Here is a 17,869-nt window from a genome sequence, read left to right on the forward strand (position 1 = left end):
TAATCACAATAATCATCCTACATAGCAACTTTGTTGTCATAATCAATTGAAACCTCTTCCAAAACAGTGGGTTCATCATTAAATAAAGTCATGACCTCTCCAAATCTACTTTCATAATTATTGCAATAAGATTCAACACCCTCCAAAATAGTGGGTTCATTACTTCCTAGAGTTGACACTCTTCCAAACTACTTTCATCAATATAATCATCATAAATAGGAGGCATGCAATGATTATAACAAATTTGCAAATCAAATCTTTGGGGACTAAAAATGTCATCTTCATCAAACATAGCATCCCCAAGCTTATTGCTTTGCATATCACTAGCATCATGGATATTCATAGAATTCATACTAGCAACATTGTAACCATGATTATCATTCAAGGATTTAATGCCACATTTATTAAATTCTTCTTCTATCACTTTGGAACAATTTTCCGATCCATCATTTTTAGGAAAAACATTATAAAGACGAAGAATATGAGACAATCTCAATTCCATTTTTTTGTACTTATCTTTTTATAAACCAAACTAGTGATAAACAAGAAACTAAAAGATTTAATTGCAAGATATAAAGATATACCTTCAAGAACTAGCCTCCCCGATAACGGTGCCAGAAAAGAGCTTGATGTCTACAGCACAACTTATTCTTGTAGACTCGTGTTGGGCCTCCAAGCGCAGAGTTTTGTAGGACAGTAGCAATTTTCTCTCAGGTGGATGACCTAAGGTTTATCAATCTGTGGGAGGCATAGGATGAAGATGGTCTCTCACAAAGAAAACCCTACAACCAAATACAAGAAATCTCTTATGTCCCCAACACACCCAATACAATGGAAAAATGTATAGGTTCACTAGTTCGGTGAAGAGATGATGATACAAGTGTAGTATGGATAGTAGATATAGGTTCTGAATCAAAACATAAAAAAACAGAAAGTTAGCAAGTGATAAAACAGAGCATAAATGGTATTGCAATGCTTGAAAACAAGGTATAGGGTTCATACTTTCACTACTGCAAGCTCTCAACAGTGCTAACATAATTGAATCATATAACAATCCCTCAACGTGCGACAAAGAATCACTCCAAAGTTCTTATCAAGCGGAGTACGTAAGATGAAATTGTTTGTACGGTACGAAACCACCTCAAAGTTATCCTTTCTAATCAATCTATTGAGCTATTCCTGTAAGTGTCACAAAACCCCCTGGAGTTCATACTAAAATAACACCATATGATACAAATCAACCAACTCTAATTTCACCTAGATACTCCAATGTCACCACAAGTATCTGTTAGTTGATTATTTGATATGCATCAAGCAACTTCAGATTCATAATATTCAATCCAACACAAAGAACTTCAAAGAGTGCCCCAAGATTTCTACTAGAGAAAGTAGGATGAAGACGTGCATCAACCCCTACGCATGGCTTACCCAATGTCACCTCTAGAATCCGTGAGTTGAGTACCAAAACATACGTCAAGTGAATAAATATAATACCCCATTGTAACCAGTGGTATTCATATGCACGACATACATCAAGTGTTCTCAAATCTATAAAAGTATTCAATCCAATAATAGGGAAACCTCAAAGGTAAAAACTCATTCATCACAACAAGATAGAGAGGGGAAAACACCATATGATAAAACCGTATTAACAAGGCTTGCGGTACATCAAGATCGTGCCAAATCAAGAACATGAGAGATAGAGAGAGAGAAAGAGATCAAACACATACTCCCTCCATTCCAAAATATAAGAACGTTTTTGACACTACACAAGTGTAAAAACGTTCTTAAATTTTGGGATGGACGGAGTAGCTACTTGTACTTACCCCTAGCCTCGAGGGTGAACTACTCCCTCCTCGTCATGGAGACCACTGGGATAATGAAAATGGCCTCCAGTGATGATTTCCCCCTCCGGCAGGGTGCCAAAATAGGGCTCCAGATGGTATTTCTTGGATACACAAGCTTGCAGCAGTGTACTCGAAGTTCTAGGGTTATTTCTGGTGGTTTCTCTATTTATATGATTTTTTGGTGTCAGTCTCACCCTAAGATGGGCTAAGATGGGCCCACGAGGCACCACAGCACCATCACCCCCTTGGGCGTGCCCTGGTGCCTCATGAGAACCTCGTTGCTCTTCTGGTCCTCCCACGAATCTTTGGGGGTCTCTTATGTCCCAAAAAACTTCAAAAAGTTTCAGCCCATTCCGAGATCATTTATTTTTGCATAAAAGCCAACACCATGGTAGTTCGGTTGAAAACAGCGTCAGTCTGGGTTAGTTCCATTTAAATCATACCAAAACCATATAATTTTTTTGTAAACATGGCATGAATACTTCATAAATTATAGATACATTGGAGACGTATCGGGGAGTATCTCTCTATAAAAAATATATTTTTGTGTAACTAGTTATCCTGCCTATCTACTTCATTTTGCTGATACGTAGGATATCCAACAACCAGGTCCAAGTGCCATGCACCAAATTAGAGTGCACAACTGCATGGTAGACTCAACCCGGTCGTAGTGCCATAGTAATGCCCAATGAGCCGTCAAATCACAAAACCCCACCTTTCTAGCAGTAGCAGTAAGCTGGACAGACGAAGTAGCAATATATCACTCAACCTGAATCCCTTCTCCCTGATTTGCTTATTCAGAGAAAACCACCACTCGAAGATTGCCTAGGGTTTTCTCATGGAGGACCAGGTACGGATTCTTCATCCATCCGTGATAAATCCTAGTCCCATGGTCGCTGGTAATCCTGGGAAGGCAATCACCGCCGTTGATGCATTTTACTGCCTACTGAATCTAGTGTGTTTCATTTGCAGTGCCCAAAGTGCGAGGACCCTACAGGTTTCTGCGCCCTTGGAGAGACGCGAGATTTGTTACTTCTCATCCTAACACGGGAGCACAAGGTATGTTCCTAGAATCCTCTTTTCTATCCAGGAGGGTTGGGGGTTTTGAACATGTTGTCGACTAATTTGGAAATTCGGATTGCTATGTTTGGATAAAAGGTAATAGTACCATGGTCAACACTTACGTGAAAGAGGAATCTATTTCTAGATTTCGATAGCAAATAAATGTGTGCTCATATTATTTTTCATGTGGTGCATCCCTTGCTCTGCCACAACACATGTACTCAAGAAGGTCTGCCTTGCCGTAACTGAATACACCAGTATAATGGTCACACTGGAGATACACCATGGATATAAGTTCACAGTTAGGTTCATTAACCAAGAAGGTCGCTGCTTTTTTATAGCCGAACTTGGATAAACTTTGTCAAGTGTTATGCATTGAAAGTTGCCACACGAATGTTGATGGAAATAGTAGAACCTGGTCTCATCTTCCCTGTGACCTTCCACCCCGATACCGATCTAGTAGCTCATCCATGTTAGTTTTGTATCTAGTTCTTGCATGTTGCCTCGATTACTTTTTAGTCCACCTATTCTGTCTAATAATCACAATTTGACTTTAGAAGTAGCAACAATTTGTGATTCCCTTCTCTCATGAAGATGCTACTTCTAACTAATATTTCCTATAATTGGTGGCACACTTATGTTATTACAAAGTGCAGGACACTGCTCGTCTGTTCTTTGATAAGAACTCGACTATTACTGATGGAACTGAAGTTGACTGGGACAACATCCACCATATCCTACACTTTATTGACTGTCTTGAGGACCTTGTGGGGCATTTCAATGGTGGAAAGACACGCGGGATATATGTGCCACTCATGCACATGTTGAACAGGTCCAACTATGTCAAGAAATTGGTCGTATGAGCTATTTTCTATTATATATATTGTTCATAAACTCTTTCTTATACACAGTTTTACAGATGTGATCTTCCTGAAACAGAAACTGCCCAGTTTTATTGTTCCTATACAGATGCCTCATCATGGTCAAGTCAGACTTCACTTGGTCACAACATGATATTGATGTCGAGTTACTGCATTTCCCTTAGAGGTGAAAAGATACTTATTCATGGGTGGTCTCAAATAATGAAGGCCTGGCAATCTTGGAGAATGGGACAGAAGGTTATGTTCTTGCTTTTCCATGGATCTGAAGCGTATATCATGTTTATCGAGCACATTGTGAGATGAAGCCGCTTTCAAAAAGTTGTGGATGCGCAGGGTGGTGCCTGGGCCTTGTCCCGGGGTCTGCTGGCCTCACCCTTAGTTAACTGTTCGCAAAGTAGCACTATTTGAGGCGTGTTTGGTACAGTTGAACCTGTATAAGTACTCATACTTCTTTCAACTATGGTTGTTAAGTGCTCATGCAGCTTTTAGTTAAGGTTGTTAAGTACTCCTGCTGCTTTTATAGTCTATCGTGTTTCTTCAGTCTCTTCTTCTTCCAGCCGCCAAAACCAAACCAGCGTCCGTAGCGCCGCTTGCTCCCGCCTCTCATGGCTAGATGTGTCTCAGCGCACGCATTGCTACCCCACCATCTCCAAAATCCTTAACACCAACGTCAGCGCCACCCCACACCCAAACCAGTCAACCCTCCTACTCCCCTTCGCCTGCGACTTCATTGTCGCATCTTCCCCAGCTCCTGTTTGTTCCCATTCGACGCCTCGCCATCATCCCCCACATGCCTTGGTGCACACGCCACGGCGTCGCCGTCTCGCCTTGTCAACATGAACAACAAACGAGAGGAATCGGGAGAGGACTGTACGTGGAGAGGATAACAATAGGGACCTACCATGTCCATGGTCATAAGCAAGCAAGTTCCTCATTGTTATATACAAGCCAAAAATAAAATGCTTCCTCCTAGTGGTTTGCTGACATCTGGGACCCACTAAATTATCAGCGTATAGTCAACTGCACAAGAGCGGCTGACACCTAGGATGTAGCTGCTCGAGAAGTTTATTTTTGTTGTTGTTGATATGGACCAGGGTTTCGACTGGGCTGTGGCCCGTCTAGCCCAGGCTTCTATTTTACGTTCACCACATGACTAGCCCAGCTAATTTTTTCTTTATGAAAATGGCTACTAGTTTATTTTTCTGAAGAATACCCAATCTAGGCCAACCCAACCCAGGCTAACGTACTTTTCCCTGCCCTGCTGGGCTACAACTCTTTCAAGACGGCTGCAAATGTTAAAAGTAATATGAAATGGGCAGTAAACATAAAAAACACACAACAAATTGGAAACTACTTTCAAATTTCAGATTTTTTTTCACATTTTCGTATTTCCAATTTCATTTGGTTTTAATCTAATTTAAATATATTTTGAAATTACTTTAAATATGGCTCGACATTTTGGTATTAAAAATAGTTTGGACCCTATCACAATATGTGAAATTTCGTTTAAATTTTTAACACTCGTCCTAGCCAACAAAAATAAAATGGACTGCAATAAATTGCGTAAGAATTTGCAAATGAGGTGTAAATTATTAAAAAAGAAAATGGGCTGACTTGTGGGCCTATTAAGTTGACGCTTATGCAGGATTTTTTTACTTATTTTATATCAGTCAACAAACGATTCTAGCAGAAGTGACCATTGGATGTTAATCCAACGGCCGTCGTGCTTCTTCAATCTCTGATCTTCTTGCTCCAGCTACCAAATCCAGCGCCGGCAGGACCGTGGGCTACCGCCTCCCGTGGCCAGTTCTGCTACCGCATAGGCCTCACCGCTCCTCCTACTCCCACCGCTGGCCAGGCCATAATCTTCTCGCAAACCGGAGCTTCTCTCACAACAAGCCAGATGGTTTCGGTAGGGAACGTGCCACCTTGGGGGACAAACAATATATGTTGCCTCTTCTTACTTTCTAAATTTTTCTCATGACAACATAGAACAACATGAGTGTTGTGTCATTTTTTGAGAGTTTTTGTGGTTCGCTTGGACATTTTTATACATTAACTGAGTTTTCTATGCATTCATGTGCATAATTCAAATTTGAACTACATGCACATGCTCCAGTGCATATAAAGTGGTTCAGAACTGGAATGTGTGTCCTTGGTTACATGCTTAAGTCCCATGCAAGAAATGAGAATGAATGTCAAACACCTTGCCACCGTCACTCATCCACTCACACTGAGATACATTGTTTTTAAATTCTAGTAAATCGAAAACATGTTTAAAATTTACAAACCTTGACACGCTAGCATGGAACGGCATCAACATGCAGTGGTAAAAATATTGTCCCATTCAGGGCAGGTTGGGGTATATAAGCTTCTCACAACAAGCCTCATGGTTGCGGTAGGGAATGTTTCACCTTTCTGGACGAAACAATATATGTTGCCTCTTCTTGATTTCAATTCTTTTTCTAGTGACAACATAGAACAACATGAGTGTTGTGTAAAATTTTGGAATTTATCAGGGTTCGTTTGGACATTTTTATGCATTAATTGACCATTCAATGCATTTATGTGCATAATTCAAATTTGAACTACATGCACATGCTCTAATGCATATAAGTTGGTTCAAAATTCAAATCTGTCTCCTTGGTTGCATGCTTAGGTCCCATGCAAGAAATGGGAATGAATGTCAAACACCCTGCCACCGCCACTTGGCCACAAACATTGAGATACCTGATTTTTAAATTCTAGTAAATCCAAAACTCGTCTGCAATTCATGAAACATGGCATGCTATCATGGAGCGGCATCAAGATGCCATCGTAAATTTTTTATCCCATTTGGGGCAGGTTTGGGTATAAGCTTCTCACAAACCAGAGCTTCTCACAACAAGCCTAATGGTTTAGGTAGGGAACGTTTTACCTTTCTGGACGAACGATAGCCGTTGCCTCTTCTTGATTTCCATTTGTTCTCTATTGTCAACATATAACAATATGCGTGTTGTGTTAAATTTTGGAATTTTTCGGGGTTCGTTAGCACACTCTTATACTTTAATTGAGTTTTCAATGCATTTATGTAGATAATTCAAATTTGAACTACATGCACATGCTCTAATGAATATAAATTGGTTGAAATGCAAATTTGTGTCCTTGGTTGCATGCTTACGTCCCATGCAAGAAATAGGAATGAATGTCAAACACCCTGCCATTGTCACTCGGCCGCATACATTGAGATACCTAGTTTTTAGATTCTAGTAAATCAAAACTCGTCTGAAATTCGTGAAACCTAGCATGCTATCATGGAATGGCACCCGAAATGTCGTGGTAATTTTTTTGTCCCATTTGGGGCAGGTTTGGGTATAAGCTTCTCACAAACTAGTCTTTCTCATAACAAGCCTGATGGTTTCGGTAGGGAACGTTCACCTTTCTGGACGGAACGATAGTCGTTGCCTCTTCTCGATTTCAATTTGTTTCTCTAGTGTCAACATAGAACAACATGAGTGTTCTGTTAAATTTTGGAATTTTTCGGGGTTCGTTAGCACATCTCTTATGCATTAATTGATTTTTCAATGCATTTATGTGCATAATTCAAATTTGAACTACTTGCACATGCTCTAATGCATATAAATTGGTTGAAAATTAAAATATGTGTGCTTGGTTGCATGCTTAGGTCCCATGCAAGAAATGGGAATGAATGTCAAACACCCTGCCACCATCACGTAGCGCAAACATTGAGATACCTGTTTTTAAATTCTAGTAAATCCAAAACTCGTCGGAAATTGATGAAACCTGGCATGCTATCATGGAATGGCACCCGACATGCTGTGGTAATTTTTTGTCCCATTTGGGGCAGGTTTGGGTATAAGCTTCTCACAAACTAGAGCTTCTCACAACAAGCTTGATGGTTTCAGTAGGGAACGTGCCACCTTTGGGGACGAAACGATACCCGTTGCCTGTTATTGCTTTCAAAACATTTCTAGTGTTAACATAGAACAACAAGAGTGTTTTGTTAATTTTTTGAATTTTTCGGGGTTCATTTGGACATTTTTATATATTAACTAGGTTTTCTAGGCATTTTATGTGCACAAATCAAATTTGAACTAAATGCACACTCTCCAGTGCATATAAATTGGTTGAAAAATCAACCCTGTGTCCTTGGGTGCATGCTTAGGTCCCATGCAAGAAATGGGAATGAATTTTCAAACACCAGGGCATTATTGACTGCCGGCAAAATGTTGAGATACTTTGTTTTTAAATTCTAGTAAATCTAAAACTCGTCTGAAATTCATGAAACTTGCATGCTATCATAGAATGGCACCCGACATGCTATGGTAATTTTCGTGTCCATTTTGAGAGAAGGTGCACTAGAATAACAGTCAACAAAGGCATTTTGAAACAACTAGCTGCCACTCTAACATTGCAAACGTTTTAGATAGAAGACCCATATGTACACTGACAGCTTCCCTAGTAAGCCATGGGAAAATCTGCCGAGCAGGATTTGTGCAGCTCTTCATCGCAAACGTTTTAGATATAACACCTGTATACAAAGTGAGCGCTGTGGTCTTCCACAGTAAGCCAAGGGAAACTTCGGTGCGCGGGATTTGTGCATCTCTTCAACACAAACGGTTCAGATTGAATAAGGTATGCAAAAAGAGACTTTGGCGCTAAGGCAAGAGAAAATTTGGCAAGCAGGATTTCTACCTCCCTTCAACGCAAACGGTTTTTTCGGATGACCCGTGTGCAACCACGTACAGACAATTTGGTAAGATTTGCATCTGTCATATTGGGTATATTGCCAATTGTCAAACTGGAAAGATTGACATTTGTTGATCTAGTAACATTGCCATTTGTCAATCCTTGTAACAATGCGATTTGTCAAAATATGCAGCTAAAAATCACTAGCACTATCTGATTTTTGCAACTAAAATTTAGTAATTAAGCATAGATTTCATTCATAGATTAAGCAGTCATGCTTAATTTATACAAATAGTTCAACTGCTAATTGCGTATCTATGGTTGCTCACCGTTAGGCACCGCGGCGTGCTCTGCTCGCGTCCGTCAGCGCACTCGGGTTGTGGAGAGATTTTCCTTGCATGTTCAACCGCTATATGCATATATATGGTTGCTTGCCGTTGAGGCGACCACGGACCGCTCTGCTCGTGTCCCGCTCTGCCAGCAGTTGGGCTTGTGCATGATCATGTTGGGGGCCCCATATGCATGCGGTTGCGCTGCGCGCATTGCCACGCGATGCAATTATGTGCCGCATGATGGAGTTATGCGCTGCAAATTAGAACTGCCATTAGGGCATGCCAATTGATATTCCAGGCCGCCCGGCTTCCCCTTTAATTCCCGCGACCATTATAACCTTAGTCTCTTCAGCCTTTCGATCGCGCCCAACAACACAACAAGCACACCCACGACGGCACAAAGAGAGGGGATGTCTAGCGGCGCTCTAATGGAGTTCAGTGAGCATAAAGTGGAGACCCACACGAGGGAGATGGATCTCTCAGTGGTGTACACCATCGAACTGGCCGTGGTGGACGACTACATCAACACCGTTGAGCAGTTTCTTGTTGGAGACAAGTACAAGGTGGTCGGCATCAACCTCTAGTACACCACGGTCTTCTCAGCAAAGATCAGAATGTTGCCGTTGCCTAGTTGTGTGTGCGCCATCATGTCCTCATCTACCACTACTGCATGGCCACACATCCTTGCGTCCATTTTGCCAGGTTTTTCAACAGCACCGACTACAAGTTCGCTATGGTGGAAACCACCGACGATGTAAAAGCGCTCAGGGTTACGGACTTGGCCTACAAGAATGTTGTTGAAATCTGTGAGCACTACAGGGTCTGGGGCAGCATGAAGAAAGACTCCCTGGTTGAACTCGCCTCAGCCATCATCAACCCCTACTATGAAAAGATGAAGCAGGATGCCCAGAGAACAAGTCACATATCCTGCCACAGGGCCTGGATGCGGCAACTGGATGAAACTCACCTCAGGTTCGCGGCGAAGAGCCTGTACACATGCTACAAGATGCACAGGCGAATCTTTGACATGAGGAAGTGCCTCGTTACCCAAATCGACGAGCCCGGATCGAGCCACAAGCAGAGCAAACGTCACAAGCAGTAGATGATGATCAGATGATCATTTATGCTAGTTAATCATGCATGTAATATATAGTTTACTTTGGTGTGTGGAAAGAACATGTGTGTAGTAGCCACCTATGTAATTATGCATGTAATAGTTTACTTTGGTGTGTGTGCAAATTCCATGGTTATAGTAGCCACCTATGTAAGTGGATGCTTAATTTGGTTATGCAAGCATGTCCTTATGAGTGTGTGTATATTATATATATTGTTTTTTCGTATGCAATCCTATCATACAAAACACACGTCTTATTAGTAGCAATCGTCTGTGTTATTATCGGTCTTCGCACACATTTCTGATTATAGACATGTTTGCCGCGTATCGAACACATCTTATTATATTGAACCGTTTATGTTCTCTTGTCTCAACTATTAGGACCGGTTTTCCAATAAAACATTTATTGAGAAACGGTCCTTTATATAAGACCAGTATAGGAAAATCTTCCTTACTAGTAGACAAATCCTTGATACAGAAGTCCAGAAGTACTAAATATTATACAAGGTTGAGCTGAGGCTTCTCAACAGTTTATTACAAGAACGATGATATTATACATAAAGGCGGATATGACACAAGGGTATGGTGGCATAACTACTGACTCGTAATAAAAGTGGTGGTGGATATGTCACAATGAAGTGGGTGACATGACTCCTAAATCTTACAGCTCATCGAGCGTCGGAGTGAGGCTCGATGATTTTATTCGGGTAGTGGAAGCGTATATGATACAAGTGACCAATTCCAGGATCGCACGGGACTGACTGGGACTCCTCTAGGCATCGGACTCGCTATCGTACTCTTCATCCATAAGATCGCCTTCGTCAACATCTGGCCAAATCAAGAAGCCAGGTGAGTACTTTGAATGTACTCCCAAGACAATTTGGACATAAGATATAACAAATGCGAACATGACGCACATGAGAAGATTAGTAATGCACACTCAGATAATAAATTTTGCACGACGTGTTAAATAAACAGGAAGTCAGGCGGTGGTCCTCCCGAAATCCCAAAAAAATAACTGAAGACCGATCGGGCGTCCAAAGAGACGCCTTGAAAGGGTAAAATAAATTAACGTGCCGCAGTCGGGCATCAGGGCGACACCACGTAAAGGGCTTATATTGAAATGTAAATGACAGTGCGTGCCTTAGTCGGACGTAAGCGACATCTCAAAAAGGGCTTATAATGAAAGTAAATGACGTGGATGCCACAGTCGAACGTCTGAGCGACATCACATAAAGGGCTTATATCAAAAGTAAATAACAAGAATGCCACAGTAGGACGTCTGAGCGAGATCACATAAAGGGCTTATATCAAAAGTAAATAACAAGAATTCCACAGTCGGACGTCTGAGCGACATCACATAAAGGGTTTATATCAAAAGTAAATAACAAGAACGCCATAGTCGGACGTCTGAGCGACATCACATAAAGGGCTTATATTTCACCATTCGAATTCAAGTAGCTCATGAATTTAAATCATCCCAAGGAAATACTCAGTACATAATAATAAACGGGTTAGTCCATCCACAAGAATAACATTCAGCCGGGTTTACCACTCATGTTTATTCACCAGAGATTGTCACTGAAACTGACACGGGGACTGTCGATGAGACGGACGTAGAGACTGACACTGACACTGACATGGATATGTTGGTCACAGTCCTTGACAATGGATACGGTTACTCGAATGGTTTTGACTCTGCAGAGTTTGTACTCTTTACCCACAGCCAACGGATTTCTGTAGTCACAAAGGACTAGTTCCGTTTACGGTATTTTAGAAGAAACACATCTAACCAGTACACACCCATTCCACATTCCGCTGCCAGGAATCACCCTAGGCAACGTTCAAGAAAAACTTTAAGACGGGGAGGCCACAACCTCGAGTAGCATGGGATCAAAATTATATCGCGCGCTCTAAGGGGTGTCCCCCTATCGGTCCCAACCGGAAACACCCATGCCCCCTGACCGGATGACGGGCTTTAATCCAGGGCCATGGAACCCTCATCACGGCCCCTCTATTTGGTGTGTACAAGGAAAGAGGTTTGCAACTGACTAGACCGCATTCTTTGTAGAAGACATGTGGCAGCACAAAAGAAAAGACGAACGGGAACATGACTTGATCCATGTTAATACTGGAGTAAAAAGGTTGACATAAGACTGGCATGCTTCAACAATACCATCTTGCAACCTATCATGCCACCACATGATCAGGTTATCTCACCATCATATGAACACATCAAATTTCGAAGCTCACTTCTAGCTTTCCTTGCATGCAATATAACCTTCACTAATGCTTATATAAACATGCCATGAGAACACTACTCAAGCAAACATGCAAGACACTCATTATATCAAAGGTTCAAACATGCTTTCCTGGTTCGGAGTAGTCGGAGTCTAGCTCGGTGAAGTTTGCGGCTCCGTCACCTCCTTCGGTATCTATGTTATAAAAACAATTCGGATACTAACGTAAATACCGTGCGTGCATAAAAGTTGTTCCAAATAATTTTCAAATAAATATGATAAAAAACTAGATAGAAAAATAAAGATGACAGAAAAAGAATCAACTCAAAATCTTCTTTTGTTTAAAAGTTATAAGGGTTTTAGTCTAGGGACTAATCTGTGATGAAACAGAAACTTCCCAGGGGCTAGCTTAAAAAAAGATAGAAAACGTTTCGGTTAGAAAACGTATTTTGCCCGAAGGCGCTTTCAGAAAACATTTCGAAAAAGAGAAAAAGCTGACGAGGGGGTCCCACCCGTCAGGTTTAAAAACCAAACCAGAGTCCCGCCGGCGCCCGAGGCTTGCGGTGGTCGCCGGCGTCGATCCACGGTGAGGTAGAGGAAACGGGGGGTACCTACGGACTCACTGATCTCTCCCGCGTCTGTGGGTGGTGGAGTTGGTCGTCGGCGAGCACCACGTTGATGGCGGCCTCCACTCCGGCGGACGGTGGTTCGGGCGGTGATGGATCTCGCCGAGGAGGGCTGCAAACGTCAAATTGGGGCTCGGGTTAGAAGAGTGGGTGCACTAGGAGGTTCCTGACAAGGTTTGGGAGGCGGGGTTGCTCTCACCATAGAGGATCTTGCCGGAGCCCTAGTGGCTGGGCGCGGTCCTAGCGAGGTGGAGGGGTACTGCTGGGTCGAGAACGAGCTCGAGGCCCCCTTTTATAGCCGGTCCAAGGTGGTTGCCAAGAACGTGATCTCTCCGGCGAGGGATTACGGCGAGGAAGTGGTCGGGCAGGCGGTTTAGGTGCCTGGGCAGCTGCAGATTGGTCCACTGGTTCCAACCAACGCCTAACCTTGGTTGGATTTGCTCTGCTCCCGTGGTTTCGATGGAACAGCCTCACGGGCTCGTCGGCGGCAGAGAGCACGCTCTGCGCCTCTCAGGCCACGGCGACGGTTCTGCAGCACGCAAAGGGGGAAAGGACGGCCACGTGGAGGCTCCTGGTGGTGTGGGCGGTGCTGAACGGCGCCATATGGCAGGGCTGGCCCCTGTTAGTCGCCACGGGTGGTTCTGCCACTGTGGAAGACGCCGGCGTTGGCGACCGTGCGGCGCACTGGATAAGAAGGAGGAGCTGGGAGAAAGGCGCCAACGTGCGCACTGGCGAGATTGACGCCGCGGTTCTGAAGAAAACGACACCGTCGACCGAACTGAAACACTGAATTTTCTGAACTTTGATAGAAACAGTGCATGCCAGCTATTCGACGAAATGTTTTGGGCACGCGGAAATAATTTCTTGAGATGATCCTTGGTGAGGTGACCTCTTGATGCATCCAGAGGCTCACTACAAAAAATACACTTCTATGATGATACATGTTTGTCACAGTAGGTCATGTTTTTTGTCATGCATGTACATCCATGACAAATTTATGACAGAATCAAGATAGTCATACCTGTGCTATCGTAGAAGTGTTCCATTACATTACCAAAATTATCATCACGGAAGTGTCCACTTCCATGACGATAAATCACGCGTCACAGAAGTGCTTTCATCAAGGGTGACCGACACGTGGCATCCACCGTAACGGAATGCCGTTAAGCTATCGGGTCGGGTTTTGGATCCGATAACCCGTTAACAGCCCCGACTAATGGGGATTTTCCACGTCTAAAATCATCATTGGCTGGAGGAAACACGTGTCAGCTCATTGTTGGGACAAATGTCATCCACTCATTGGACAGAAGGCGCCTATGATACGTCGACACCTGGCGCGGCCCAACAGAGGCCCATTCCTGTGAAAAGGCCGGCCCGTTTGACTTGGTCAAAAGGTGACGGGCCGGCCCATGGAAAGCCTGTTAATGGCTTGTTCGCATATAGCCCATTTACAGCCCGCGAACCCAAGGCCCGTTACGCCCTATCCGAATTAGGCCCAGTAGCGTCATCTGGGCCATCCAATATGATTCCAGCCTGTTTTCACTTCTGGCCCATGTATGGCCCATGACGTCTTTCGGCCCATATGAGGCCCTATGTCACTCTTGGCCTATTAACGGCCCGTGGTGAAACTGGCCCACAGTGAACAGTGTATTACTTTAGACCCATTAACGGCCCGTGGTGAAACTGGCACGTAATGAATAGTGTATCGCTTTATACCCATTAAGGGCTCGTTATTCAGTTGGGCCGTTTCCAGCCCCTGTTATCTTTTGGCCTTCTCATAGACCATTTATTCTTGGGCTCATTTGCAGCATTCGGTTACTTATGGCCCGTTACTGTCATTTTCTGCTTGTGGGCCAAATTCAGCCCGTCTTTACAGTCGGCCCATTTGTGGTCCGTTAGTTTGTTGGGCCATTTTCATAGCATCACCAAATACGGCCTATTAATGGCCCGTTATGGTCAGCCAATAAAACGTACGATTTCCATTATAGGCCCGTCTACGGCCCATTAAAGGCCAGTACAAGACCCATAAATGAGTCGGCGGCCCATGGATCCTACGTAACATAGAAGGCCGATGGATCCTACGAGACGTAGAAGGCCCATGGACACTGCGAGACATAGAAGGCCCATGGATCCTGCGAGATGTAGAAGGCCCATGGATCCTACGAGACGTAGAAGGCCCATGGATCCTATGAGACGTAGAAGGCCCATGGTCAGGCGAGTTGGCCCCTGTTTGAACGATATAGCATATTCAAAAATTATCCTACTCAATACTATCACCTCTAAAAAGCATACACTATACAACAAAGAGATCAAGGCATAGAAAGGTAGAATAATCCTACACTATACAATAACGAAATTACAGCCGATTATACCCACTGGGCATTATGGTACGGCACAGGTGATAATAAAGCATACACAAACAGCAAATTACATACACTGGGCAAATACGGCTCATACATCATGGACGCGCATCAACTTAACTCCATTTGAACTATAATCTCTACAGTCTCAACTTGTTGATTATACGTTGACAATCATGTACACGTCGTCTTGCCACCTCTAGTTGATGCTCGAGAACATCAGCACATTCCAATTCCAATCCATAATCATTCGGTAACGGTGATGCCGCACTGCTCGCAGATTTTTGTGTTGATGTAACTTCATCCTGAAATGTTTCTGTAAGTACACATGACTAGGGCAAAAAAATAGTTACAACAGTGAAGCGAACAAGACACTATTTTGTACTACATGGCAAAATAGGACTAACAATAATGTTACACGTCAGTTTCACAAAAAAAATGTTACACGTCATGAAGCATAAGCAGGTGATATTTTAAAAATTATAAAAAAGATAGTCTGTGCAGCCTGCATACAGAAATCCCTCTTAGCTCACTAGAGGAGCATGATGTTGGGGCCCAATCGAAAATACGTACAAGTTACAAATTTAGACAGCATGTTGCGTATAAGTAAGCAAGCAGTTGGCCATTCTGTACCTCAATTAAAGTCTTAGGGAGCATAATGAACAGCAGAGGGTTTCATACAAACATATTATAGCAGGCAAAACTATGCAATCATTAGCATAGTATAAACTAGATTGTGAGCCTCATGCAATAATAGTTGGTTAATAGACTTCAAAGCTTCAGGCACACTTCGGCAGAGTAATTAAGTGGTAAGGCCTTTAATTATGTCAACTAATAGTGATACAAGTACCAAACATCAGGCATAATTATTTGGGCATCTCATTAAGTGAGGACAAATAAAGCAATTGAAAAGAGAAAATTAACTATGCCTGAAACAAACAAGGAATTGAACTGTTGAGTTGCATATAGTGACTTACCTTAGCAGGTTGAAGAGGCTCAGCGCAGCTCCTACTTCTCTTGCAAGGCTCCTTCCTAACATCTTGTACTTGAAAATCCTCAATCTTATCTTCATTGCACCCCCTCTGCAAGGTGACACAAACTAGTTACTCGTCTCCTTGGAAGATAAATATGTATACTTTCCAGTCTGTGAACACAAAAGGATGAGATTATAACAAAACAACACCACATAATGAAACATGCCGCATCTCTTGCACTTGCACACAATGCAATGAGCATTTACTATGTCTGCACTATGTAAAAACTAGGCATACCTTCGAACTGGATCTCCAGGTACTCTTGGAGAGCCTACTATAGTGTACAGCCAAACCTTTATTCACCTATGAGTTAGATAAGGCCCCACTACAGCAGCCCTTAGTGTTTAAATCGTTGACAAGCTCTGTTAGAGTGTTAGGTCAAGAACATCAAGTAATCAAAGCAAACGGTCCTAGTATGGCTGGCTGATGCAAACAAGCAATTGAACAGATGTGTGAGAAAATCTTACATATCAAGAAAAGAAGCAAAGAAGGAGGCTTAAAGACCATCACTTGACTGACCAGATTTAAGGGGCATTTAAACATCATGTGCAACGTATGAACTAACATAAACATTGCATATTCCAGATTCTACAATGGAATGCACATGTATTAGGTTATGCCATGTATGATGATGCCTAAATGTACAGATAGCAGGCAGGAGTGATTCATCGTTGCACGCACAATTGAATTGCAGGTTAAGGACCAGTTCGATTCCGCCTTTTCAGGGTATATTGTCAAAATAAGCCATAAAAGATGTAAAGAAGTCATTTTTGAGTTATGGGCTTGGGCTTAACAATTTTTGCTTTGGAGGGGGGTGTTTCGGGTAGAACCTCACTAAAAATTGAAGGGAAGGGGAATAGTGAAATGACTCTATTGTCTGCCCATATTACACTCAAAATGCAACTGCTGATGCCTGTGTCACACCTGACCCTCAAGTAAAAACAAACACGCTAGCATTCATTGCCCTGCCCGCTTGCATCTCCTCTCCCCTTTCCCTCTACCTCGATCCCCTGCCCGCAGCACTAGGGTTCCTCCAGCGAGCCGTCGCCACTGGTCCCATCTGGCCTGGTCCTCGACGATGCTATGTCCAGCTAGGCTACATGGCCGGCGGGTAGGGGCAAATCTCCCTGGCTACTCCTCCCTCTGGCGCTGCCCCTCATTCTCATGGTCTCCAGGAGCTTCTCCACTGTGGTTCGTCCAACGCACTACTCCAGTGGGCGCTGCACAACTACGGCTGATGCCACACTACGGCAGAAGGCACCTTGTTCCCCCTCCCCTCCTCCCAGGCCATGGCCTTGAGGTGCTGTTGAAGGATGAGCTCATCCAACAAGGTGAGGATCTCCTCTGATTTTTTGCCAAATTTTCATTATGATCCACTATACGATGAATTGCTATGAGTTGCATCTGCTGCTGCTATATGATGCATTGCTATGAGCTGCTCCTGCTGCTGCTATATGATGAATTGCTATGAGCTGCTGCTGCTATATGATGAGTTGCTATGAGCTGCAGCTACTGCTATATGATGAATTGCTATGAGCTGCTACTGCTGCTATATGATGAGTTGCTACAAGCTGCTCCTGCTGCTACTATATGATGAATTGCTATGAGCTGCTCCTACTGCTGGTATATGATGAATTGCTATGAGCTGCTGCTGGTATATGATGAATTGCATACTGTTGCTGTT

The sequence above is a fragment of the Triticum dicoccoides genome, chromosome 6B, assembly GCF_002162155.2.
Source record: "Triticum dicoccoides isolate Atlit2015 ecotype Zavitan chromosome 6B, WEW_v2.0, whole genome shotgun sequence".
Lineage (NCBI taxonomy): Eukaryota > Viridiplantae > Streptophyta > Magnoliopsida > Poales > Poaceae > Triticum > Triticum dicoccoides.